Source organism: Meriones unguiculatus, chromosome 7 (assembly GCF_030254825.1).
Source record: "Meriones unguiculatus strain TT.TT164.6M chromosome 7, Bangor_MerUng_6.1, whole genome shotgun sequence".
NCBI lineage: Eukaryota > Metazoa > Chordata > Mammalia > Rodentia > Muridae > Meriones > Meriones unguiculatus.
The window spans coordinates 5,345,650-5,372,689 of record NC_083355.1 but is presented as its reverse complement, the minus strand read 5'-3'; the positions used below and the strand labels follow the sequence as shown (position 1 = coordinate 5,372,689).

The following is a 27,040-nucleotide window of genomic DNA, read 5'->3' as shown; positions in this document are numbered from 1 at the left end:
GGTGGGCGGGGTGGAGGGGTGCAGGCTGGCGCTGGGCCCGGCCTCCGCCGGTGGGAGCCCCGGCTTCGGTGTGCGAGCACCACACGAGGCCATCCGCGCAAACTGAGTTGTATTGCTCTTTTTTTTCCCCCCTACCCAGAAAATGAAACACAGCCGCCAGCGGCTGGACGAAAGCACCTGATAACTCCTTTCTCCTCTGAGGAGAGTTTCAACCGACTTCAGCTTGAGTGATCCAGGTATGTCAAGCCTGGACTACGGTGTCCTAAGATGCTCGGTCTGGGGAAAGGCTCCTGTGTGGTTGAGCCTACCCGAGGTGGGCGCAGCCTCGTACCAGAAAGCCCGACCTTGACCTAAAGTAAATTCCCAGAGGAAAATCTTCCCTGGGGCGAGAATTTGCAGTACCAGGTGTGGACATCCTAGCAGCAGTTTGGTGATCATGTATGATACTGCAAACAGGCCTCTTGCTGCGCTTGATGCTGTTTGTTATTTGATCCTTACTCCAGCCTCTCGTAGATTTTTATGTGTACAAATGTTTGCCTAGTGCCCTCAGACGGTCACAAGAGGGTGCCAGAGCGCCTGGAAGTGTGATCACCGAAGGTTGTGAGCCCCCAGTGTGGATGCTGGGAACAACCCAGGTCCTTTGCAAGAGCAGCAAGTGCTCTTAACTGCCGAGCCCTCCCTGCAGCAACAGCACCACCCCCCCTCTAAGATGGGGTTTCAGTTAGCCAGGCTGCCCTTGAACTCCTGTAGCTGAGGATGGCCTTTGCACTTGCAGTCCTCCCTCCTCTGCTTCTGGACTGCAGGGTTACAGGCAGCCTCTACCACACCTGGCTTAATGTGGTGCTGGGGATCAAACACAGGGCTTTGTGGGCGCAAGGCAGTGCTCTGCTCCCTCCCTCCTTCCTTCCTGGAGTGCCCTGCTCTCCTGGAGCTTGAACAAAGAGACGCATGCCTTTGTGATTCCAGGTATCACTGGATAAGACCCCAGGACAACCCAAACCACCTGAGGACGGAAATAGTTCCCCTGGACTCCCCTGAGCGGCCACCGGCCCACGAGGCTGTCTCTGCCGCGGTTGAGGGACTGGAATGTATATTTTAAGTAGCCACAGGGGCCAGTAGTCACCGTGTTGGAGGTTCTGGGTCAGGCTTGCATCAGAAAGAGCGGTGACAGGAATCTTCGGTGGTTAAGGCACGTTCTCTTGCCTTTCGGGGGCATGTGGGCCTGGCTGGCGTGTGGCTCCGTGACCGGGTATGTGCTTGGTATGTCTGAGGTCCTGCTCGTTAAAGGGACGTGGCCTCCGTCCAAGTAGAGGTAATGTGAGGCTGTACACACAGGGCCTTGTCAGGTGTGGTCCTGTGAGGGAAATACAGATGGGCAGGAAGCACAGGTGTGCTAGACCGGTCACATGGCTGGGGGGACGGGGACGGGGCGGGGACAGTCGAGTAGGAATGAATTCCAGCTGATGCTGAGCTGTAGCGGCCTCGGCCACCAGAGACCTGGCTTGTGGCTCTGTTGACCAGCAGATTTCTAAGGAAAGCCCACAGTTAAGCCTAGAGAAAGACCCTCAGGGAGTCACCGACCAGGGTAGGCGGCCAGCCCCAGGTGCCAGCAATTTCGGTACATTTGGAAGTACAAGCAGAGGGAGAGGCCCTGCACCCTGTACCCCCATCTAGGGGATGTCTTATAGACTGGTGGTTTTAAGTAAATGCTGAGCTGTGAGGCGGGATGAAGGCTGCTGGCATATGCTTTCTTTTTTTCAGGTCATTTGACTAGAAGATTTGCCTGTGCACTGAATGAGAACCTAGCCCTGCCGTGTGTACCTGGACCTGGTGGGTGGACTCTGACACGCCTTTCGGGCCTTCAGTGGCTGAAGGCCGCCCTGCGTGGCGGCCGTGAATAAAAGGAGCTCCCCACACCTGACCGAAAGACACGTGTTTCGGTCAGGTGTGGGGAGCTCCTTTTATTCACGGCCGTGTCTTGATTGATTGTTAGCCAGTGCCTCACTGTGTAGCCCTAGCTGTCCTGCAGCTCAGACCTGCCTACCTCTGCCTCCCAGGTGTTGGTGAAAGGCAGGCGCCACCGGGCCAATTTCTTCCCACTCGTGGTGGTTTCTGTGCTTGACGCGGTGTCAAGGGTGGGTTTGTATGGCCAGCATTTGTTAAGTGGCCCGTTCCCAGCTGACTTGGACACAGAGCTCGCCGCTATCCAAAGAGTTCTTCAGGGAGTGTAGGAGCCAGGCGGACGGTGTCCTCACAGAAAAACGTTTTATGTGTGTGGATGTTTACCTTAATGTATGTGTCTTGGGAGGGCATTGAATCCCCTAGAACGGGGGTTACAGGTAGTTGTGAGGTGCCATGTGGGTGTGGCTCTAGAACCTTGGTCTGCAAGAGCAGCTAGTGGGCTTAACCAATGAGCCATCTCCAGGCCTCGCTGGTGTACCTCTCAAACCCACATGGCCCCATTTCTTGCTGGCTGGAGTACTGCACTGTATTTCCTGTAGGGGTGAGCTGCTTCCATTTGAGAGCCTTACAGTCATGGCCATCTGGGGGTCACCCTTTGTGCTACCCTCTTGTGCATCCTTGCTCCCTCTGGCCCAGTGAACTTAGCAGGAGCAGAACTACTATCCCCTCTGTTCGACTGCTGGCACACCTCGGGGACCTTGTCAGAGATGAGGTGCCCTGCTGCCAGTGAGTGGCCTATAAGAACCAGTGTGGCTTGCTTCCGTGTCTGCGTGTGGTGTGGAAGGCTGTCTTGAGCTTCGACCTTGCTGTGCCAGGGCCTTGACCGTTTGGCTTACATTACGTCTCTTCGTGGTCTTGACACCCCAGTCATTATCCAGCTAACTCTGGAGGACCTGCCCGCTGACTGCAGGGCTGTCGTTTCTGTCCTGGGATGTAAGGTCTCCAGTGTTTGCGTGTGGAGGACTCAGTGCTGTGTGGGGTCACCATGGAGGTTTCTGGTGTACAGCAGTCCTGTAGGCGACCTAGGGCGGGCTCACCGAGGAGATGGAAACCTAGCCCCCCCCCCTAGCACCGGCCAGCCCTGTGGTGTTGGACATGTCACTTCCTTCTTTGTACCTGGGGGTGCCTCGATATGGGGATGCTAATGGTGGCTCCTTAGGGTAATGGAGTGCATTCCAAAGGAGCCCAGGAGCTCCCAAAGCTGGGAGCTGTAATCGCTGCAGGCTCCTGGCATTGCCTCAACAGTCACATTTGGGCCTCACGAAGGCGGCACCGTTGTCCACGTGCTGTCTAAAAAAAAAGACTGTGCTGCCTAAATTAATGTGTTAAGATGCAGTGTACACTGGAAAAAATAGTCTGTGCCTATCTTCGTGTAGTAGACTGTTTTGGTGGTGGGTTCCTGACTCATCCTGGTGTGGGGTGTTTTTCCTGCCCACAGAAGGCAGTGTCTTCACGGTGTCTGCTATGTGCTCTCAGAACTTGTCTGGGCAGCAGGGGTTGGGGTGGAGCTCTTTTCACAGGTCTTTGGGGGCCAGTGCAGTCCTGCTGTAACACTTCACTCAGAACATCAGCTCCTGGGCTTCTGAGCACGTGTGTGATTGACAGGCTGCAGAAAGCCCAAGGAGGCTGCTGGAGCTTCCCTGCCTGGCCTGGGACCTTGAGACAGGGTCTCACACGCAATTCTGAATGACTCGGTACGTACTCTGTAATTCAGGCTGGACTCAGACACCCCCCAACCCTGCCTCAGCCTCCCAGGTGCTGGGCTTACAGGCGAGCGCCTCCATACTGTCCCAATGAGTTTAAAGATGATCTCAGTCTGGTCTCAAGTTTCATGGTCATGCCGCAGCGTCCATGCTGAGTGTGCGCCGGGACTTATTAGGCGGAAGTTTGCCCAGAGCAGGGAAAGGGTTAGTGGAGAGATGATCAGCCCGCAGGGTGTCCTGAACTGAAGTACCACGGAAATGCCCCAGGCGGCTTCTTCCTCGGTATTTATTGACTGCTCAGCAGTAGGCTCCCCTGATGAGTTTGCTGGCCGCCTTTGGAGCTCAGAGGGGAATACAGATTCCGCTGAAGCCTGGGTTTTTTTCATGTGACTGCAAGAGTTCCAGCCAAGCCCTGATCCCTCCTGTCTCCAACACAGATCTCCCGACCCCAGACCTGCCCACAGATGGTTACAGCCGACTGGTGGACGCCAGACAGCACAGGCATGCTTAAGATGAGGGAGGCCCTGGCTTGTCCCAGGCTGGCCCAAGCCTCTTATGGATTATTTGAGGATTAGAGCGGCTCCGTGCTGGAGAAATAGCTCAGTTTGTAAATACTTGCGTCTGTGTGATCCCCAGAACCAAGTGAAAAAGCTGGATATGGTGGCATGTGTTTAATCCCAGCCCAGGAGTGTCAGAGGCAGACAGGCCCCTGGTCTAACTAACTTGGTAAATTCCAGGCCAGCAAGAGAACATGTCTCAAAAGCAAGGTGGACAGCACCTGAGGAAAAATACCTGCAGCACACATGCAGAAAGTCCTTAAATGCTGAAAGCCTCTGTGAAGTAGGAGTCTGAAACTTCTTCCTTTGTCCACTAGAGGGCGCAATCCCGCATCAGGCAATGGTACTGCAAAGTTGAGGATTAGTTTTGGTTTTAAAGCCAAGACCTTTTTCACCAGAAAGCTATGCAGGAGGTGCAGCTGCAGGGTGAGGCTCTTGCCTAGGAATCTGTCAGTTGGTCCCAGTTGTGCTCAGTTCCTAGGAAATGCTTGTCCTGGGACATCTGACCCCAGTCTGGGCTTGTGCAGTTGGGGCAGGGGCATGTTCTCATAGGCCGTGCAGAGACGCTCCTCGGGATTGTCATACCACACATACCAATATGTGGGTGGGTTCCCCAGCGTTACAGCCTCCACAGTAGTTCTCAACCCGCAACCCTTCCAGTGAATCTCCATCTCCAAAGATATTATGTTACAGCTCAAAACAGTAGCAAAATTATAGTTATGAAGTAGCAACGAAAATAATGTTATGGTTGGGGGGCTCACCACAACATGAGGTATTTCTTAAAGGGTTGCAGCATCAGGAAGGTTGAGAACCACTGTTTCAGAAGCATCCAAGGCAGGGACATCCTGTACTAGACGCTGAAAAACACATGTTGGATTTTGCTGATTGCCATCCCCTGGAAAACGGATGTTGGATGGGCGGGAAGAGTCAGGATTCCAGAAATGCAATCCTCTGAGCCTGGTTACCGCCTTTCTGAGGGACCAGACCCATTTAATTGAGCTTTCTGATGGATCCCAGTGAAGTTTAATGGAGCGCTAACAGCTGGCCTCTAGAGCTGAAGACGCCCTCCGGGAAATTGTAGTCCCTGGGGGAGGACAGGAACTATATCTGGGAAGGTGTGGGAAAGGAAAGGAATTAGGCTGACGAGGATGGGCATTGGGGTCTTCAGTCCTAGGTGAGGAAACGCCAGAGATGTCTGTGACCTTGAGCAAAACCTAAGGTCAGAGTAAGTGGAGAGAGGCAGGAAGAGCCCCTTGCAGAGGAGAGCTCAGCAATCTAGGTTCTGGGGTTGCTGGCCAGTCTGCTAAGGCCCAATGGCTGGGAAAGAGGGAGGCTTTAGCTTCCTGGAAAATGGTGTCAGGAGCTAGGATTCAGCCATGCTTTCTTCTTGAGAGGGTGTGGGAAAGCCTACCCCTCATAAAGGAGCTTACGTGGGGAGCTACAGCACTCTATAGCCTAGCTTGCCAGTCCTTGGGTCTGTGGCAAGCCTGTCAGGGCCTCCAGGAGTAGCTGAAATTACAGGCCTGCACCTCCAAATCCAGCTCCCCTGAGCTCCCTTGCTCATTCCTACCCCTGCCCCAGCTGCTGGGGGCGTGGGGTGGGTGAGTAGCCCTTAGGCATGGCTTTTCAACAAAGCCTGGGTATGTTTGTTTTGTTTAAGTCGCTGTTTAAACTGCTAACAGGAAGACTACAGAAGAGTGTTCTCCTATAATCTTTACAAGTAGAAGCCTGTCTGGCTTTGGATGGCTCACACAGAACAACTATTTGTTCTGGTTTTAGTTTCCAGACCAATCATGCAGCTACAGCAGAAAACGGCCTCTGTCCTTGCCTGTATAAGTCACTGGAAGGTCATTTGTCCCCAGATTGTCAGCTGGGAGAATTATGTAATGGTTATGCAATGCCGATAGGATGCAGCCGCCGTTAGCCACCTCTGGCCAAGTGACTCAGTGAAAGCCGGACTCCGACTCTCTTCCTTTCTCCTGCAGTGAGGTTTGAACCAGGGCCTGGAACGTGCTGAGCAAGGCTCCACCACCAAGCCCCACCCCAGCCCTGTGGATCCTTCTCACCCACGTCTGAACTTGTGCTTTCACATCACTTCGAAGTTGTTCATCTTCTGACACAAGCTGTGGAAAGCTTAGATGCTGAGTTACGGGAACTTCCTCTGATGAATGTCCCATCTTTCTACCAGAATTATTCACCTTTTGAAAGTTAGTGTGGGAAATAGGAAGGCAACATGAGAGGGTCAGACTGAAGTAAAAGCTTCGTTCCGGACATGGCCTCTCTTCTTAGGTTCCGGATCCCCTTTCTGTTTCCAAGAAAGGAAGACAGACCCACTTGTAGACATCCTCTTTGTCACCGCCCCTTCCCCGGAACACCGTCCTTAGGACTCTAGACTTGACCACGTGCTGAGCTGCCTTCCGGGTTAGGCTGCCAAGCATGTGTCAAAATACCCACCACCTGCCATAGCAGGCAGCAAAGACCTGTGCTGTCCAGCTTCCTCAGTTTCCCTCATTGTCCCCTTGGCTGCTCTGTTTGTCCCTTGCCCAGGCGGCCTCTGACCTTCTTGTTAAGTGCTCCCCTACTTCACAACTGTATTCCAGGATAATCGCATTACATGACCTGTCCCATTTTTTTTTTTTTCTCGGAAGTGTTGAAACTCACTGTGATAATTTAGTTTAATATGTTAAAGTTCTGTGGGAGATCTGGAGATTTCTCAGACAACTGGGAATAGCGCCACCTCAAGACCCAGCTATACCACTCCTGGCCGTATATCCGAAAGATGCTCTATCATATAACAAGGTCATTTGCCCAACTATGTTTATAGTAGCTTTACTCAGAATAGCCAGAAACTGGAAACAATTTAGATGTCCTTCAACCGAAGAATGGATACAGAAATTGTGGTACATTTACACAATACTGCTCAGGTATTAAAGACAAGAAAAATCATGAAATTTGCAGGCAAATGGATGGAACTAGAAAAGATCACCCTGGGTGAGGTAACAAGAAAGACACACATGGAATTTACTCACTTATAAGCAGATAATAACCATATAATACTGGATAACCCTACTACAGGCCACAGACCCAAAGAAGCTAAATAACAAGGGTGCTTAATTCTCATTCAGAAGGGCAAATAGAATAGACACCAGAAGCGGCTGAAGAGAAGGAACAGGATGGAAGCCTACCATAGATGTCCTCTGAAAGATTCCACTCAACAGGAGATCGAAGCAGATGCTAAGATTCACAGCCCAACTTTGGGCAGAGTGCAGGGAGTCTTAGGAAAGAGTAGGGAAATAGAAGGACCCAGAGCAGACAGGAGCTCCGTAAGAAGATCAACAAAGCCAACAAATCTGGGCCCTTGGGGGCCTGCAGAGACTGATGAATCAACCAAGGACCATGCATGAAGAGGACCTAGAGCCGCTGATCAGATGTAGCCAATAGGCAGCTCAGTCTTCATCTGGGCACCCAAGTAAGGGGAGCAGGGGCTGTCTCTGACATGGACTCTGTTGCCCGATCTTTGACCACTTCCCCCTGGTGGGGGTCCCTTGCCAGGCCACAGAGGAGGAGGATGCAAGCAATCCTCATGAGACTTGATAGGCTGGGGTCAGATGGTAGGGCAGAAGGGCTTCCCCTCTCTGAGAAATGCAGGAGGAGACGAGGGAGGGGTACAATTGGGATGTAGAGTGAAAAAATTATTTAAAATGAAGTTAAATAAAAACCTGTGAGAGGAGCAGGAAATGGCTCCGTGGCTTGAAGCACTTGATGATCATCTAAGGAAAGTGGGTCGGGATGCCTGTATACACATGATGTAGCTCTAGGGGACCCAGCACTCTCGTCTCCATAGGCACCTGCGTGCACAAGTGTGCACGCACACACACAAATACAAAGTAAAAGAAAAACAAAAAAACATTAAAGCAACAGAAAGTGTTCAGTGACACCTTTTTACGCAAGGGTCATGGTCCTGAGAAACCAGAGCAGAAATTTATGTCATTATGGATTTTTTTGGTTTTCCGAGACAGGTTTTTTCTGTGTAGCCTTGGCTGTCCTGGACTTACTTTGTAGACCAGGCTGGCCTCAAACTCACAGTGATCCCCCTGCCTCTGCCTCCTGAGTGCTGGGATTAAAGGAGTGTGCCGCCGTGGTGGGCAGTAACTATGGCTCTTATGGGGGGAATCTAGGGACTGGATTATCACTCTCTAGCTAACCACAAGAGAATCTCCCGCCTGGTGGGTGTTCACGAGGGAAGGGCTGCCCAGCACTGGCTGCTCACCCAGGCTTCTACATGATACATGGCGACTTTCCAGGCCTCTGCTCTCCTCTGATGTCACAGAGGCTGAGCATCCCAAGCTCTGTGGTTTGCTGAATAAAGCCAGAGTACATGGGGGGGGGGAGGTTTAGAATTAACAATAAAATTTCTTCCCAGTCCAGAAAACCGCACCACTAGGGTCAAAGAGGAAGGACTTTCATGGACAGCTGCTGGTGGGTGAGGACTGGGGTCAGTCTCCCTCCCTGTGGCCGTGATTCTGGCACACCACAGAATCCGTATGTGTGGCCTGTGGCACACCACAGAGTCTGAATGTGTGGCCTGCTCCGTGGTCATGGCTGTCCAACACCTGTAGATACGTGGACACTGAAGCTGAACCCTTCTCCCAGGAGAAAGTTTCCTGAATGGTGGCAGTTGGGAGGGGGAGCCAGGGTTCTGGGAAAATGCTACTGAGTGGGTGGGGCACCTACCTGGAGGAGGCCTTCTTCAGCCCACTCGTAAAAGGCAAAGGCATTGGGACAGAGAAGAGAGTAAGAAGGGCCTTTTCCTTTTTGTTCAACAGGGAGAAGTACCTCAGTTCTTTGCCCTCACAGGATAGCCAAACTGCTAGCTTCCGCCTGGACAGTTCTAGAAGACGCCAGGCCAACGGTTCTGTCCTAAACCCTCTCCTGGCTGCCTTCGTCCTATGTTCTCTGAGACCTCGAACCAAAGACAGCCCGCGTCGGCCCTGGTCACAGCTGAGCTGGCCTGCCGGATGTAATGTGACCGGTCTGTCTGGCCAGACCGAGTGGCTCGTCATGTCATGTAAGCACAGTCCCGGCGCTGGAGTGGCACTTCCGCCACAGACAAGATCATGGATTAGATGTACCTAACTGTATCCTGGAGGGGGAGGGCAGCCCCCAGGGGCCTCTGCAAGCAGCTGTTTACCAGAAAGGGCAGAGGGACCGCAGAGACCGTGTGACTGCCGCTCACCTTCAGCACTTCCAGCAGTACCGAGCTCTGTGATTTATCTTGACTGAGTATTTATCTTTGTAAGTTCCAGTCTTCCATTTTGCTTTAGTTCTGGCTGGGGAGCCCTGTGGTCCCACGGCTCAGGTTCTATATCCTCTCTGGGGAGGTGGATTCCACAGCTCCTTTGCAGTTATCTCAAAAGCCTCATGAGCTAAAACATGAAGGGCGCTAACAGAAGGGGGGAAAGCAAAAAGCAAGGTGGTGGGCTGCATCTCTCAGGAGCAGAGCAGACAGTCGCTCAGGACCGACAAGGCCCTGTATTCTCCCCCCCCCTGTCTCTCTGTCTCTGTCTCCCTCATCTACATACACATATGCACTCACACACATATGTGCACACGAAAAACAGAGCAGTACACTTTGCACTGAAGCCAGGCACGGTGCCTCAAGCCTAGAATCCCAGCATGTAGAAAGCAAAAGCAAGAAGATCAGGAGTTCAAAGTCATCTCCCTTCCCCTAGAAAGTCCCAGGCCAGCCTAGGAACAGGAGACCTTATCTCAAAACAAAACAGAAAGCCCTTTCTTCCAGAAAGGAGTGCCAGTCCCTCCCTGGCTTATGAGTCATGAGAAAGGGGTGCAGGGGTCAGAGGATGGGGAGAGCTGGAGGCCTTGGTGGGGCAGGACACCTAATGAAGGGTAGGGCTTTCAGGAAAGAAAAAGGTAAAAAATGTATTTTAGGGGGACTTCTAAAATGACATTTATCTCTATTTCATGTACATTAGTGTTCTGCCTGCGTGTATGTCTGTGTGAGGGCATCAGATACCCCGGAACAGGAGTTGCAGAGAGTTGTGAGCTGCCATGAGGGTGCTGAGGCTAGAACCAGGGTCCCCGGGAAGAACAGCCAATGCTCCCAACCGCCGAGCCATCTCTCCAGCCCATAGGGAAATATTGAGCCCCACATGCAGATTTAACAAATAAAGGTAGAGGACATGGGGCTGGAGATATGGCTCAGCAGTTAAGAGTCCAGGTTCAATTCCCAGCACCCACATGGCAGCTCACAACTGTCTGTAGCTCCAGTGCCAGGAGAGCCCTCATACAGACATACTTTCAGACATACATGAAAGCAAAACATTAATGTACATAAATTAAAAAAAGTACGGGACACACAGTTGAACAATGATTAAATATTGCACGAGGCAGCCTGCGTTTAAAAAGTTTAGCTGAGTTCGTGTAGAATTGTTTGTTTCTGTGTTTCAGCTGGCGTCGGTTACTCAGAAGACAAAAGGGATTTTCAAGATGGCTGAGAGAATGTACCTTTGGCTTCTTCACCACTGACAGTGCTCTGAACTGACAAAGTGAGTTGTTTTTATCTGCTGCTGAATTCCAGAAAAGGGGCCGTGGCTTAGAAACAGCCCTTGGATTAGACACCCTGCTGCTGTCACTGGATCCTGACAAGGCGTAACTTAAGGGGCAGACGGCTCGGGGGCTAAGAGGGGGCTAAGAGCACTTGCTGCTCTTTCAGAGAACAATCACTCAGTTCCTGGCACCCACAACACGTGGCTCACAACCATGCTAGCTCCAGAGGACTTCACACCCTCTTTTGGACTCCACACACACACACACACACACACACACACACACACTTTTTTTTTCCCCCTCATAATTTTAAAGAAATTTAAAGGAGGAAGGGTTTATCAGGGCTCATGACCTGAGTCTTGTCCGCCATGTCGGAGAGGCTGCCAGAGCGTGAAGCAGCAGTCACAGGGATCCCGGTGAAGTGGTGCCCCGCTTGCTTTCCCCTTTTTAGCCATTCGGGGTGGTCTTCCCTGTTTTGTCAAACTTCTCTGGGAACCCCCGTAATGGACACAACTGGAGGTGTGTCCCCTGGCTGGTTCCAGGTCCAATTAAGCTGGCCATGAGAACTGGCCCTCCACCCTCTGAGCTCACAGAGACCGTTCTGGCGAAGGCAGGTTTGGAAGAGACCTTCCTCTCCCCCGAAGATGCCCTTCGGCATTGGTTTGCTTTTGACTGGGCATGCTCTTCTTGGTCTCAGTGATTTGTAGACTTGCTTGTCCCCATCGCTGGGGCTAAAGTATTTATTAATGAGAGGGATGTGGGGTTTCTCTCCATCCCCTAGGCCCCAAGAGACCCAGCACGCAGCCCCTCTGAGAGGCTCTTACAGGGACCCTCTGGCCTGCCGCCTCCCTCTTCAGGCTCCTCCCCACCCTGGTCATTTCCAGCCCGTCTTCATCAAGAAGTGTCTTTCTAGGCTGAGCATAGTGGTGCGTGTCTGTAGTCCTCCCATACACAGCAAGCTGGAGGCCGGCCTGGGCTACCTTTGGCCTTGTTTGGAAGGGCCAATGCACAGTCACCAACCCTGAGGACGCGAGTTCGAGTCCTGGAACGCATAGTAGAAAGAGAGAACCACCTCCTGCAAGTTCCCTCTGACCTCTGGGCATGTGTGTGCCATTTGTTCTTTTGGTAAGGTGGGGAGGTGTAGTGGTTGCTGGGGTCAAGTCTAGGGCCTTGCACATCCTAGGCAAGAGCCCTGTCTGAGCCTCAACCATGTTTGTTTTCTAGCACAGCAGCAAAAGGGACTAATTCTGTTGTGTGGCCACCACCCTCCCCATAGGGAGGCCAGGCAGGCGGCCCCAGCTGGAGTCTGAGACTCCACAGCTCAGCAGCATAGGGGTCAGAGCTGGGAGGAAGCAGAAGGCAATGGCAGCCAGGATAAGCAGAGCGGCTTTACTCTGTGAAGGTCAAAGCTCAGGGATCCGGGGCCCAAGCTCAGGCTGGGCTCCGTTTGTCTCTCTCACTTCCCTGAAGGTCAGACAACAACTTAGGTTTGGCCTGGTGACAGACACTTCAGTGTAGGTGACTTGGGGCAGAATACAAAGCTGAGATACATCAGTGCCTTCCATCTCTCTCATTTACCAGAAGGAAACCCAGTCCTGACAGCCAGAGCTTGCTTCCTTCCTTCCTTCCTTCCTTCCTTCCTTCCTTCCTTCCTTCCTTTCTTCCCTCTTCCTCCTCCTCCTTCTTCTGGTCTCTCCTCAGCTAGGAGCTCCACTCCAGCTTGTGGTGACCATCTTAAGCCACTGATGAGCCATTGGTACCCAGCACAGAGCCTGAGTGTAGACCACAGTATGGGTGAGTGGCCGTGGGCAGTCACTGGCCCTGAACGAGCCTATTCTCCTGCAGCAAATGAAGGGTTTAAGTAGGGAATGTTGGCAAAATTTTTGACATTTAGTATATAAATTACTCTACTGAATTATGCTGGGTGGGGGGGTGTGGTCAGTTGGCATTAGCCTAGTAAGCCCTGGTCTGCCTAGCCCCCTGAATAAATACATTACAATCTCCTTTCTATTTCTTGCTCCCTCCCCCCCAATTGGCAGGCTCCTGTGGTGAGGCCCTTCACACCACCTCACCTGCCCTGTTTAGGTGATTTCTTTCCCTCTAGTGATAAGTATCAGGAAGTGAGGAGACCTGCAACCAGATGGCTCAGAGGTTAAGAGCACTATCTGCTCTTCCAAAGGTCCCGAATTCAATTCCCAGCAACCACATGATGGGTCACAACCATCTATAGTGAGATCTGGAACTGTCTTCTGGTATGCAGGCAGAATACTATATAAATAATAAATAAATCTGTAAAAAAGAAAAGAAAATTTAAACTCCTGAAAGGGGCTGAAGACGGGTAAGGTTTTCTTCCAATAAGGAAGGCAGGAAGGAAGGTTGAGGGGTTTTTGTTTTGTTTTGTTTTGTTTTTATGGTGGGGATCAAACTTAAGATCTTAAATGTGCCAAACTATATCCAGGCTTTTCAAAATATATGTAACTTAGTTGGGAATCAAAAAAGCCACCTCCAAGCCAGGCATGGTGGCACACACCTATAATCCCAGCACTCTGGGAGACAGAGGCAGGCGAATCTATGTGAGTTTGAGGCCAGCCTGGTCTACAAAGTGAGTTTAGGACAGCCAAGGCCACATAGAGGAACCCTGACTCAAACAAGCAGAGAGAGATTCAGAGCTGAGAGCACCACTCCGCAGCCCATCACCTCCTGCTGTGCCCCACCCCCACCCCATCCTTTGATGTAAACTTGGTCCAACCCCGTCTGGCCCACAGCTTCATGCTGTGTACAAGAGCAGGTAATGCATGCAGCCCAGAAAGCTCTCCCGGGGCAGGTAATCTCCCTCAGAGTGGGCGAACGCTGGAGAAAACCAGCTGATGGCGGAGAGTTCTAGTGACTTGACCCCTGGGCAAAGAGCCGTGTTTACTCAGCCACTCACTGACACCCACTGGAAGGGCACAGAGCTCCAGCTGGGTTGGACCACTCAGCCCTGGCCAGCTTTCCTGAGCCTCACCTTTCTTCAGCTGCTCCTGGGTGAGGAGGACGCAGGCCCAGGGGCGGTCACTTAGCGGTCACCCAGCCATGGAGAGCCCGATTGACTGCGGGTCACACCGACTCTCAGGGATAAAGTGAGAAGTCTCATTTAACTGATTTGGTTTGTTTGGTTTTGTGTTTCAAGCCCAGCTCTTCCTCCGTAGCTCTGGCTGGCCCGGAATGTGCTCTGTAGACCAGGCTGGCCTCTACTTCACAGAGATCTGTCTGCCTCTGCCTCCAGTGCTGGGATTAAAGGGATGTGCCACCACACAGACGTATCTGCACGATTTTAATTGAAAGAAAATTGCACAAATGTTAAAGACACAGATACATGCACACACACCAGCACACAGACACACATGGAAACTAAACACATCGCTGCCCCACCCCCACCAGTATGCACCAGAACACGCGTGGAAATACACTACACGCTGCACAATATATGCTGCATGCCTACCCAGAGACACACATCACAAGCACATGAATACACCACACACCACACACACAAGTTCTATAGATTTCCATTCTGCTTCTTCACTCAGTTTAAGGAAGTCAAGAGAAGAAGAAAGAAACGCTGAAAAAACCCACAAAGTGGAAAGAAACTGAAGTCCTTCTGTAGCCACATCAGAACATATGAGGACGGAAGGGGAAAAATCAAGCATTGTGAGAAGGTCATGATCTTCTCACATGGAGGAGGGCCTGTCTCACCATCCTCGGGGCTTCACCAGCGGGGCGGGGCTAGGCTTCTGGCTGACACAGCTTTTTCTTAGGGTTACTTCTACAGGGCTAATGGCGCAGCGCCAGCACCACCCCCTGCACCTGCACAGGCCTTTGAATAGCGGACTTGATCTGTTGGCTGCATCATGATCTCTGAGTGTGACTATGTGGGCCTGACATTTGTGTTGTGGTTTATAGCTGCCTTATTTCTGTCACACCTCAGAGGCACACCCCCATCCACAGCCCTGTGTCCCATTCAGCAGTCATTTTCCAGCCCAGCAGGTAACAACTAAACCTCTCTCTCTCTCTCTCCCTCTTTTTTTCTCTCCATCTCTCTCTCTCTTTCTCTCTCTCTCTCTCTCTCTCGCTCTTTCCTTCCCTCTCCCTCTCTCTGTCTCTCCCTGTCCCTCATCCTCTCTCTCTCTGTCCCTCCCTCTCCCTCTCTTTGTCCCTCTCTTTCCCTCTCCCTTTCCCTTTTCCTCTCTCTCTCTCTCTTCCTCTCTCTGTCCCTCCCTCTCCCTCTCTCTGTCCCTCTCTCTCCCTCTCCCTTTCCCTCTTCCTCTCTCTCTCTCCCTCTCTCTGTCCCTCTTTCTCCCTCTCCCCCTCCCCCTCTTCCCTTTTCTCTCTCCTCCTCTTTCCCTCCCTCTCCCTCCTCCCTGCTCCCCCCCCACCCCGACTCTCTTTGCAGAGTCTGGTTAGAGTAGTCCAGGCTGGTCTCCAATACTTGATGCCCCTGCCTCAGCCTCCAGTGCTCTGATTACAGGCATGTACCATCTCACTCTGACTAAATCCATTCAATGAAGTCTGTGTGGTGCAAAGCACAGTGAGCTCTTGCACTGTCCTCAGCCAGTGTCCTGTGATCTGTGCTGCTAGCAAAGGTCACCACAACCCAAACTGGGCACATGAGAGGCCCCTTGGCAAAGGAACGCGGGTCAGGAGGCTTCCATTAGGCTATTGGGAGATATCCTGACCCCACATGCTCCCAGATCCTTCTCTCTTATGTATAAAATAAAACAGAGGGACAGTCTCATACAGCTACATGATATTTCATGATCTCTCAGTTCTGTTTACATTGTGGCTCACACCTACAATCCTAGCACTCAAGAAGCTGAGGCAGGAGGGTCACAGGTTTGAGGCCAACATGGGCTACATAAAAAGACTCCCATTATAAGGCATATTTATTGCTTTTGTGTATGTGCATGGAGTATGCGGGCACATGATCAAAACACACATGTGGAAGTCAAGAGAGCACTCTATGGAGTCAGTTCTCTCCTCCCACCTTTATACAGATTCCTAGGATCAAACTCAGACAGCCTGTGTGACAAATGCCTTGAACCATACAGCCATCTTGCCAGCTCCTGCAGTGAATGCTTCTGTTTGGGGAGAGCTTGGGGGGTGTCTGGGATTGGCTGAGGAAGCAAGGCTTACTCTCAAAGGATTAAAATGCCCAGCACTCTCCTGGAAAAGATCTTCCTTTGGTCTTAAAGACAGGGGCAAGCCAGGCATAATGGCAGTTGCCTTAATTCCAGCAGGGAGGCAGAGGCAGGTGGATCTCTTGAGTTTGAGGCTAGCCTTGTCTACAGAGTGAGTTCCAGGACAGCCAGGGCTGCACAGAGAGAACCTGTTTCAAAGAACTTATATAAACATACACTCACACACACACATATATATACACACGCACATATGTGTGTATATATATATATATATATATATATATACACACACACATGTATATAGATACACACATATATGTGTATATATATCACATGTGCATATGTATATGTGTATATACGTATATACTCACACACACATGTGTGAATGACAGGGTCTATGAAGCCTTGGCTGGCTCTGAACTTGCTATGTAGTTGAGGATGACCTTGAATTTCTGATCTTCCTGCCTCTACCTTCCTAGTTCTGGGATTATAGTTGTCCTGCTTGTTTGGTAAGAAAGATACCTGAAAGGTCACTGGCTCTGGTCTTGGCCCCTTATCTAATATTGGACTCTGTTTGACAAGCGTTCACAGAACATATCTCCTCTTCTTCCCTTTTGCACATGACTTGGAGATTGACCATATCTTTGGGCTTTTTGCATTTTAGGGGCCCCCAGTGAAGCCAGGCATCACCCAGCTCCCTGACTGTAGGAGCAGCTTCCCCGAGTGGCCCTGGTGGAGACTGGGGAGGAACGGGGCTGGAAGAGTACCCAGTGCAGAGCCAGAGGTCAGCGCGCCCTGTCTCATAACAAAACAAAACAAGCCGAGATCCCCACAGGGCTCTTTTGGGGAAGCGGCGTCATCACGCCTCAGGATGTGTGAGCTCAGGAACATTTTCCTTGGAATAAACTGTGTCCTCTGGGCCTTCCTAATGAGCCCTTTTTTGTGGAAACAGCACAATGGTTGGAACCGACTGCCCGTTTTCCCTCGGCTGTGTTGTGCAGAACAGAGGAATGTCTTGTTGACTTTGTTTTCATTGAGGGACACTCTTTGTCCTCCGAGGGATACATAAGAGTTCCTATCTTAGAACATGTGAAGCCCTGAAAGGTGGCTTTTCCACGGAAGCCGTTAGGCTGAATCACTGAGCTCCACGCTGTAGAGGAAACAGACCTGGCTGGCTGCCAGGTCTGAGCGGCAGCCAGTGCCCGTATTTGGGATTGCGATGGAGCTGTTTCTGAAGGCCGAGGCCCTCCACGCCCTTTTGAGAGCGTTGATGCTTTGGTGATGGCTGTTAGAGACAACTTGTGGTGGACACTTGCCTGGGGTGATATGACAGCAGGCTGTGGATGGAGTTGCCCCCCCTTGGCAGACCCATTGCCATGCGTAAAGAAAGCCTGGTGCATCTTGGAAATTTAATTCTCCAAATGGCCCCAAACTGGAAGCAACCAAAGATAATCAATTAAAGAAATTTGGATACAGTTGTATAGTGGAAAGACGATTAAGCTATTTTGTTGAGTAAGGGGTGGGAAGCAGGCTTCAATACACTATATGAGTCTATTTATGGAATAACAGAATGTGCTGGTTAGTTTTCTGTCAACTTGACACAGCATGAGTCATTTGGGAAGAGAGAACCTTAGTTAAAAAGATACCTTCTTCTTTTGATTAGTGACTGACACGGAGGGCCCAGGCCACTGTGGGCTGTTACACCCTTGAGCAGGTCCTGGCAGCTGAGTGAGCCATGGGGAGCAAGGCACTGAGCCACATTCCTCCATGGCCTCTGCCCCAGTCCCTGCCTTGGCTTCCCCCGGTGATGGACTGTGGCTGCGACACGTAAGCCAAACAAACCTTTTCTTCCCGAGCTGCTTCTGGTCATGGTCCTCATCCCAGGGATAAACACCTGACTAGGACACAGAATCAGATTGCTTCGACCCAGTGCTAGCCCTGCATGCACAAAGCCCTGGGTTCCATCCCCATCACCATGGAAATAACACACAGTGCCACAGGCCTGACATCCCAGCACTTGGGAGGTGGAGGCAGGAGGTTCCAGTGTTCAAGGTCATCCTCAGCTACCCAGTGAGCTCAAGGCTAGCTTGGGTTACAGGAAATCCTGAATAATAATAATAATAATAATAATAATAAAAGGAATTCTTTCTAGGCATTCCATCATTTCCTGTATCCCCACTGTAACAACTCACCACGCATTTAGTGGTAAACAACACTCAGTTTGGGAGGTAGGAAATCCGACTTGGATCTCAGTGAGCCATGGTCACTGAGGTAGGTAGAACTGTGGTCACTTAGGGTGAGTTCATAGATCCTCAGTTCCACCTGCAAACCTAACTTCCCTTTGCCTGGTGCCCATAGTCGTGGATCCTCAGGGTTAGGAAGCATCCTTGGGAGATGGTCAGTAAAAGTTACAGGAGCCCACTGTTTGGGCTACAGAACACAAAACTCAAATTCAAAATGGAGTCGCTGGTGCTAATGTCTGACATCACCATGTCAGAGCTAGGGTTCAGGAGAGTGCAACAAGGGAAGTTTCTCAGCAGCAGGAAAGTAGGAAGTGAAGATCCTTCAGCTGCCATCCAGGTACCCCCTAAATCCTTACAGAAAGGCAGCCTGGTTAGCCACCAGCTGTGTTTACATTGCCCCGACTCTTGTTTTTGTTTTATAAGGGAAGTACCTTTGAAGGCTTACTTTCTGCATTAGGAGTTTTGCCTGCACCTCTGTTGTGCCTGGTTCCCTGCGAAGGTCAGAAGAGAGTGCCCGGTCCCCTGGCACTGGAGTTACAGATGATGGTGAGCTGCCACATGGGTGCTGGGAGCTGAACCTGGGCCCTTTACAACAGCAGCAAGTGCTCTGAGCCCCTGAGCTGAGCCAGCTCTCCAGCCTGAGAAAGCAATTTTGAAATGATCACCTTCACATGCATCTTCTCTTTCTTTTTCTCTGTGGCCCTGGAGACAGAACCTAGGGCCCTGTGCATGCTGAGCAGCACCCTCCGCCTTCTGAGTCTTCTTCTGCCTTCTTCAGCCTATCCTTGTCTGGAAGGCCGGCCTCCCGTGCTCAGCTCCCTGGAATATTCATTCTGCCTTTGAGGTGAAGTGCTGGGGGACTTCAAACTTGCATAGCAAACGTGATGGTGTACACCTAGAACCCCAGCATTCAAGAAGATGAGGCAGGAGGATGTCTGTGAGATGGTGGCCAGTCTGGTCTACATGTGACCCTTTTTAAAAAACAAACAACCCCTAGCACTTGGGAGGCAGAGGCAGGCAGATCTCTCAGTTCGAGGCTAGCCTGCTCTACAGAGTGAGTTTCAGGACAGCCAGAGCTACATAGAGAAACCCTGAACAGAACAAAACAAACAGAACAGAACAACCCTTCCTCCCCCCAAAACCCTTTGACTATATTGTTGTGACATTTGTTTTTGGACAGGGACATTATTCTGCAAACAACAGACAGGTATACAAGTTAAGAATAATAATTTCGCCAGGTATAGTGGCCCATGCCTTTAATTCCAGCAGTCAGGAGGCAGAGGCAGCTGGATCTGTGTGAATTCAAGGCCAGCCTGATCTATAAAGTAAGCTCCAGGACAGCCAAGGCTCCACAGAGAAACCCTGTCTTCAAAAGCCAAATAATAACAATAAAATAATCTCTAATTGTTCGTGTTTTTCCCTACTCTCCCCCACTTTTTTATTTTCAGAAGTTTTCCTGGAAGTTCAGAGCCTGCTTTTGTGATGAAAAAGTTGACTCTCAGTTATGCACCCTGGTGATGTCTTTATAAAGTGTGTTGGTACCTATTGGGCAGCTAGTGGTGAGTCTCAGAACTGTTTAAGGCTTTTCTTTAGGGGTCAAAGAAAGAACACTTACCCAGCATGCCCAGGACCATGTGCTCATCCCGGCACTGTGGAGAATAACAGTAAACTATAAAAAGCCTTCAGTCTTGACAGGAAGATCATCGCCATCCTGAGAAATTGGTTCCGGAAACTCAGGGCCATCTCCTTATCCTTCTAGAACATAACATCTTTAACTTTAAACCATGAGATAAGAGGGTAACTTATGACAGAAGATTAAATTTAGGTTCTCTTTGGGAAACAGAATATTGGTTATCTGTCTATGATATCTTTTTTAATTTTAATTTAAATTTTTTTTTTTTTAGACAGGTTCTCATACAGGCCAGGCTAGCCTCCAAGTTGCTGAGAATGACCTCGAACTTCTGACCTTTTTGCCTCTACCTCCAGAATACTGGATCCTTGGCACCCAATGCAGCCTGAACTGTAATTCCAGCACTGGGGCAATTCCCCTGGGTTTGTTGATAGCCAGTCTCCCCAAATGTGTGTGCCCCAGGTTCAGTGAAAGCTCTTGTCTCAAAAAACAAGGTGGACAGCGGTAGAGGAAGAAAGCAGAATTGACCTGTGGCCTTCACACGCGCACACTGCAAGTAACCCCGAGGTTGAAAAGAAGCATCAGCAAAAGCGGGCACATCTTTCTGACACCCCCTGAGTGCTGCTGGGATGCGTGTGTATGACAAGCTATTCCAGGCAGGTCGGGCCCTCCAGGCTCCAGGCTGGAGGTTAAACATACCACAGTCAGTATTTTCCTACCCAATGCAGTTTCTTCCTGTCTCTGCTGGGAGCACAAACGCTTCACCTGCTCACCGGCCTCAGGACTCCCCCAGTGCCCCTCACTGCCCCTCAGTGCCCTTATTACCCCTTGGTACTCCTTGTGTCCCTCAGGATCCCTGAGACGGATGCTGGCTGCTAAGAATAGCTGCAGATCCGCAGGCAAGCGGCAGGCAGCTGGGAAGGAGGGGAGGTCAGCCTGCAAGCCCACTGGAGTGGAGATCTTTTCTACAACACAATCACATGGCCACCTGGGTCTCAAGTGACTGTGTGGCCAGCTCTTCTAGACTTCAAAGGCACCGTGCAGTCTCGAGGGTGCCTCTCAAGGGTAAAGGGACCCCATCCCCAGCTACCCTCTTCCTCACTGTTCCTGACTGTAGAGGTTTTTCTTGCTCTGTCTTCATTCATTGCGATTGTGCCGTCCAGAAACTGCCCCAAGTCCTGCTCCTTTTGGGGCCAACAACCGGTCTTGCACACAGACACTGGTGAGTGCGGGCATGGGGTCTCTGCTTTGAAAACCCCAGGCGGTGGGTGGACCTTCAGTTTAAGTTCTGGATGTAGCCCCGGCAGCTGGGCAAGGGCATTTCTGTCCATGACCGTATTTGGTCCGGGCCCTTTGTGGGGCCAATGCTTTGTTTTCAGTGATGGGGGTGGGGTTGGGGTAAAGGAGAGGATCGATGTTTTCATCCTGGGTGGCTCCTTCCTGCCTGAGCTGCCCCCTCCCCGCCCCCCCCCAAAGGGATGTGCTCAGCTCAGGAGTCCCTGAAACCAAAGCAGCATGTTCTCTGGCTTTCAAAACACAGGAAAGAAATTGTCTCCAAAATGGAAAGGCACGAAGTCAGCCATGGAGAGGTCGTGGGAGATACTTCCCAAGTACCTCAGCATCCTTGGCAGAGTGAAGCAAGAACATTTTCGTGTTTAAATATGCCTTGTCAAGGCTTATTTTGGTAGATCATTGTGTGGTAACGAAGATTAAAGGAATGAAGGCATAGCCTTCAAAAATAAAAATTAAAAAAAAAAAAATCACACCAGGACTGAGGGGGTGTGTTGATAAAGCACTTGCCTAGAATGCCTGAGGCCCTGAGTTCCATTGCCAAATCGCCAAAAGAAACCACATCCCTTGAAGCACGGGGGTGGTGGGATAAATCAGTTAGAGGAACTGCTACATAGGGTGAGCTCTCTGAAAGCTGTCAGAGCAGCCTAAGCCAGACCCACAACCAGCCTCACACGGAAGAGGAACTGACTTCTCTTAGGTCAGGGAGCTGAGGGAGAGACTTCAGACAGCCAAGAGGGAGGGGACCAGGGACCCATGCTCTGAGCTGACTGCAGCCTGTGCTCTGCAGGGTGGCAGATGGCTGAGATCTCAGTTTGCATCTCCCTTTCAGACTGAGCACTGCCTATATAGCAAGTGATGCAGACACACCTGCTAGAAACCTAGGGCCTTCAATCTAAGAATCAAGGGGCTGTCTCCCCACTCCCGCAGCTGCCCCCCATTTCTCTTCTTTCTCTCCTCCTCCTCTCTTTTCTTCCCCCCTCCCTTACCTTCCTCTCCCTTCCTCTTTTTCTTCCTTCCCCCTCCCTCTTTCTTCTCTTCTCTTTCCCTCCACCTCCTTTTCTCTCTCTCATCCATCTTTTCCTACCCCCTCTCCTTTGCATCACTAGGCACAGACCCACACCCAAACCCATGTTCTATCTCAGCCACACTGACAGCCCAGTGAGGGAATATTTGCTTGCTTGCTTGCTTATTTATTTATTTATGTATTTAGTGACAGGGTGTTTCAACAGTCTTGGAATGTCACAGTCCCCTCCCATCCCTCGTGGGGCCGGTCTTGCAGGATATTTAATGGGTCTCCCACCCAGCCTCATGGACTGCTGCAGATGTGAACAGGGATTGGGCTATGAGTGAGTGTTAGCCTGTGATCCTAGGCTAAGATGGATCTTCTCCATCTCCTTGCCCGCACCCCCCCACCTTTGTGTTGCTAGGCTTTGACTCAGGACCAAGCCCATGCTCTATCTCAGCCCCACCCCCACCTCATTGAGAGAATATTTATTTGTTTATTTATTTATTTGTTCCATTTGGAGTGTGTATATGTGTACACACATGTATGCCTCTGTGTGTGTATGTGTGTGTGCGCGTGTGTGTACACCCAGGCCTTGACCATGCTAAGCAAGCACTCTGCTGCTGAGCCAGCCACGCTGCTAATGCATGGCTTGTTCTGTTTGTTGTTTTGTGTGTCTGTGCCTGCTCATGTACAGGCCAGTGTGTGCAGGCCACAGGCTGGAAGTCAGATGTCTTCCTCAACACTCTCCATCTTGTTTTCTCTTGAGATAGGCAGGGAACTCACTGCTGCTGCTGGGTAGACTGACCAGCACACCCGGGGGTCCTCCTGCTGCCTTCCCCGGCACCGAGTGCAGCACACTATAACTGACTTCTTACACGGGGCGGGGAATCCAAACTCAGGTTTTCACGCTTTCAGGTAAGCACTGTACCGACCAAACCATCTCTCCACCCCGCCCCAAACTTTTTTTATTTATTTACTTCTTTCTTCCTCCCTCCCTCCCTCCCTCCCTGTCTCTCTCTTTCTTCTTCCCTTCCTCCCTTCCTCCCTCTCTCCCTCTCTCTCTCTCTTCCTCCCTCCCTCTCTTTCTTTCTTTTTCTTTCTTCAGTCTTTCTGCGTAGCCCAGGCTGACCTGGAACTCACAGCCACCTCTTGCTCGGCTCCTGAGCGCTGAGACTGTGCATCGCTGCGCCCTGCTGCCACACCCCATCTGTACAAAGTTGGAGCTGAAGCACCCTCTTGGGTATCTCTTCAGGGCATCCACCAGTGGCTTCTGTCTTTCCCCATCTTCCCGGGTTAAAGACCTGTGTGTGGGGGCACTTTTGAAGACTTGCAGAGACCCAGCTGCCAACTCCATCAGGCACTGCTGGGTTTGTGGTTTTGCGTGCTGCTTCTCTGTTACATTGTTTCTTTCATGCAGACTCTCACTGCATGGAAGGCCAACCTGGGGCTAACTCACTGTCCACAGGAGCAGCATGAGAGATTTCCAGCAGAGCCCATGAGTTATTCAGAACCTCGCGGGTCAAGCCTGTGACAAGCACTTTCCCTGTGGAATGGGTCTGTCACTGGGGAATTGCTCAAGAGAGCTGGCCTCTTAGTGACCCTGGGTCTCTCCTTCAGAAAGAAGCGCTGGATAGATCGGGGGAACATGAAAGCCTTTGGTTACTGCACAGCTCGGGGAGAGGGCCCGGCTTGAGGGTATCGTAGTTCAGCTCCACTGTCAAGCTGACTGGGTTTAGAATCACCCAGAAGATGGAGGCACTCCCCGGAGCTGTCCCTGGGAGACATTTCCACAGAGTTAACTGGGGAGAAAGACTCATCCTGAATGCAAGCAGTGCGATGCCATGGGCTGGAGCAGTGGCTCTCAACCTTCCTAATGCTACAACCCTTTAACACAGTTCCCCAATCATAAAATTATTTTTATTGCTACTTCATAGCTGTAATTTTGCTACTGTTATGAATTGTAATGTAAATATCTGATGTGCAGGATATTATCTGATATGCGACAGCTGTGAAAGAGCTGTTTGGGCATCGACCCTCAGGTTGAGAACCCCTGGAACTAGAGGCACGGAGGGGGTAAAGGGGGCAGGGGGGAAAGCCGGCAGTGGTGGTTAGTGTTGACTGTCGGTTTAGCAGGACCTAGAGTCACCCAGGAGAAGAACTCCGGGCACTAGGCTGTGAGGTGGGAGGCCCTCTGCACCATCCCACAGGCTGAGAATTGAAAGGAGAAAGGAGCTGTGAGCGTCCTGCTCATCAGTCTCTGCTTCCTGACTGTGGACACGCGTGACCTGCTGCCTCAAGCTCCTGCCACCGTGGCTTCTCCACCCATGCTGTGAGGTTGTCATAGCAACAAGACAAACCCCCAAGTGAGTATATTCACATGTCTGCTTCCTGTCCATCATGGTATCTCTGTTTCCTATCCACTATGGAACCTGCTTGCTGTCCACCCCAGTGGCACCGCTGCTTCCTGTTCACCATGGCGCCTGTTTCCTGTCTACCACAGCATCTCTGTTTTCTGTCCACATGGCACCTAGTTCCTGTCTACCAAGGCACCTGCTTCCTGTTCACCATGGCACCTCTCCTTCCTCTTCACCATGTCTCCTTTGCTTTCTGTCCACATGGCAGGTCCTCTGCTGCTGCTGGCCACTGCCACAATGTTCTGCCAAGTACAAAGAGCCAAGGGAACACCGCAAACCCTCCAAAAATGAGACAAAATAAATCCTTCCTCCCTTGAGCCATTCTGTCATACTTTCACCCCAGGGACGGGAAGAGTACCTGATGCAGCTCTCTGGGTCCTCCCTCAGACTGTCAGCGTTCTCGAGTAGAACAGCCAGCTTTTTACAGTGCCACTCAGGAGAACACAGCATGGGAGGACCCTACAGACAAGGCTGCTCTGACACCATTTCACCCCTGCACAAGGCCGACCTGAACGTTCCTTTCAGCCTAGAGCCGGGAACCAAAGGCTTGCAGGTGGGGAGTAAAACTGTGTCATTGGGGCAGCTCGGTGGCAGGAAGAACCTGATTTTTCCAGGCTTGGCTCATGATGGCCGTGCTGATGCCCATGTGACTGGAGGTATGAGGCACTCAGAGCCATGAAGGGTGAATACAGCAAACAGCTGCTCAAGACCCTGAAGAAAGTTGGTTCTCCTCCCGCCCTCCCCCTTGTCCTCTTCTTCACCCTAACGCTCTCTCCCCATAGTGCTCCACAGCTTGTCTCTCTCCTTCTCCCTGAAGACCTAAGTCAGTCAGCCTCAACTGTCCATGCAACCAGCTCCCTCAGAACAGGAAAGGGGGTGCTGTGAATAAGTGCCTTCAGTCAGCAGGCATGCAGCAAGCATGTCCCATGCCAGCACGGCTCTATGTCACCCTAATTACAAGGAGTGGAGAAGGAAGGCATGTGACTCATTAATGAGGCTTCTAATCTCCACCCAGCATGGGACTGTCTCCTGAGCCTCCCACGCTCCCAGGAGGATGGACATTTTCTGTTATGTAATTTGCTCCCGGGTGCCACCAAGAACAAAGGTAACGAAAGCTCAGACCATTTCCAGCTTCGGATCCAAGAATGCTGCTCAACCTGGGGAGAGCTTTGGCCCCTACCGAGTCTGAGATAAGACATGCTTCCTAAGTCAAGGTTATAATTATGCCTCCTTCCTGTAATTGTACTAATGCGCATGCCGGCACGCCCACAGGCTGGCCACCTAAAGCCACCATCTATATTTGGTCAGTATCACACATAGTGCCTGCCTTATCATGCAGGGCGTGCAGGCTTTGACTGGCACGTTAATCCCAGGGGACTTCAGAGAGGATAGAAATAACTAGTACCTTCCAAGAGCCATCCCACTCTGCCAACAAGACGAAGGCAGGCCTGGATTCGCCAGCTTCGCAGGCCGGGTCCCCCAGAGCTACTCACCAAGAACAAACCACTCTCCGCACTGAGGCAGGCAGGAGAATCCAGAGGCTACCCATCTTTAGGGTCATGATTGAATGCACGCGGGAAGAAGCTGGAAGGATGAGCCTCAAGCCCTCAGTAATGAACAAGAAAGTCAGCGCAGAGGGCAGTCCCTAGGAAGCAGGAGCTGTCGGGGAGACTAGACAGGTGTGGCTGAGGAAGCAAGTGCTTGGGCCAGCAAGATGGCTCAGCGTTTGCCACCAAGCCTGATCACCAAAGTTCAATACTCAGGACTTGCATCGTGAAAAGAGAGAACAAGTCCGGCCACTTGTCCTCTGACTTCCACACTTGTATGCACGCACGCATGCATGCATGCACACACGCACACACACACACACACACACACACACATGCACACACACACACACACTAAAATATTATAAAAAAAGGAGTGCATGTCTCAAGTACGGCAATAGTCGACATTTCTTTTATCCACTCATGGGATTTTTTTAAATGTATTTGATGACATAATGTAAGCTGAGGGAACAGGAAAGCACCATCCAGAGCATAATTACAGGCAACTAATGGCGTCTTCACCCTTACATTCCAACAGTGCATACTTCTGTTATGCACGTCATCCCTGGATTACATAAACCGGCAGGCTTACACCTACAGGTGCCAGCCACCCCTGCAAAGGCTGTGATGATTAGAAGAAAGGAAGGCTTTGCAGACACATTGAGATCCCACGCCAAGGAAAGGCAGCAGCTTGGAACGTGAAGAATCTGACCTCGGCCTAACCCTCCCTCTGGATTAGTTGACCACGTCTTTGATAGGACATTCATTTTCCTGAGCAGAGGGTCATCAATCAGAGACCCCTTTTTTGAAAAACATCTTGAAAAGTGAACTTTGAAGGGCCATGGAGAAAGAGACCACTGTGGGGGGAACTTTTCAATGCCCCTGCCCCCTGGGTGCTGGGATTACAAGTGTGCCTGGTTTATTCTGTTTATTTTTGAGCCACA

The 27,040-nt window shown here is 51.1% G+C and overlaps 1 long non-coding RNA gene and 1 other non-coding gene across 25 annotated transcripts; both read left to right on the top strand.

The window, feature by feature from the left end:
• On the top strand, positions 1 to 27,040 carry LOC110550526 (uncharacterized). Of its 24 annotated transcripts, none has more exons than XR_009592710.1 (13): positions 1 to 236; positions 1,762 to 1,830; positions 9,049 to 9,290; positions 10,691 to 10,788; positions 18,630 to 19,050; positions 19,655 to 19,765; positions 20,111 to 21,058; positions 22,340 to 22,475; positions 22,906 to 23,050; positions 23,241 to 23,502; positions 23,601 to 23,689; positions 24,269 to 24,498; positions 24,758 to 27,040. It is a non-coding gene; the product is annotated as an uncharacterized LOC110550526 (long non-coding RNA). The 24 variants fall into 24 exon arrangements; XR_009592709.1 differs by having other exon boundaries at positions 24,266 to 24,498; XR_009592698.1 differs by having other exon boundaries at positions 18,630 to 18,752; positions 18,919 to 19,050; positions 23,241 to 24,498.
• LOC132655646 (small Cajal body-specific RNA 16) lies at positions 272 to 458 on the top strand. Its single transcript, XR_009593435.1, has one exon. It is a non-coding gene; the product is annotated as a small Cajal body-specific RNA 16 (non-coding RNA).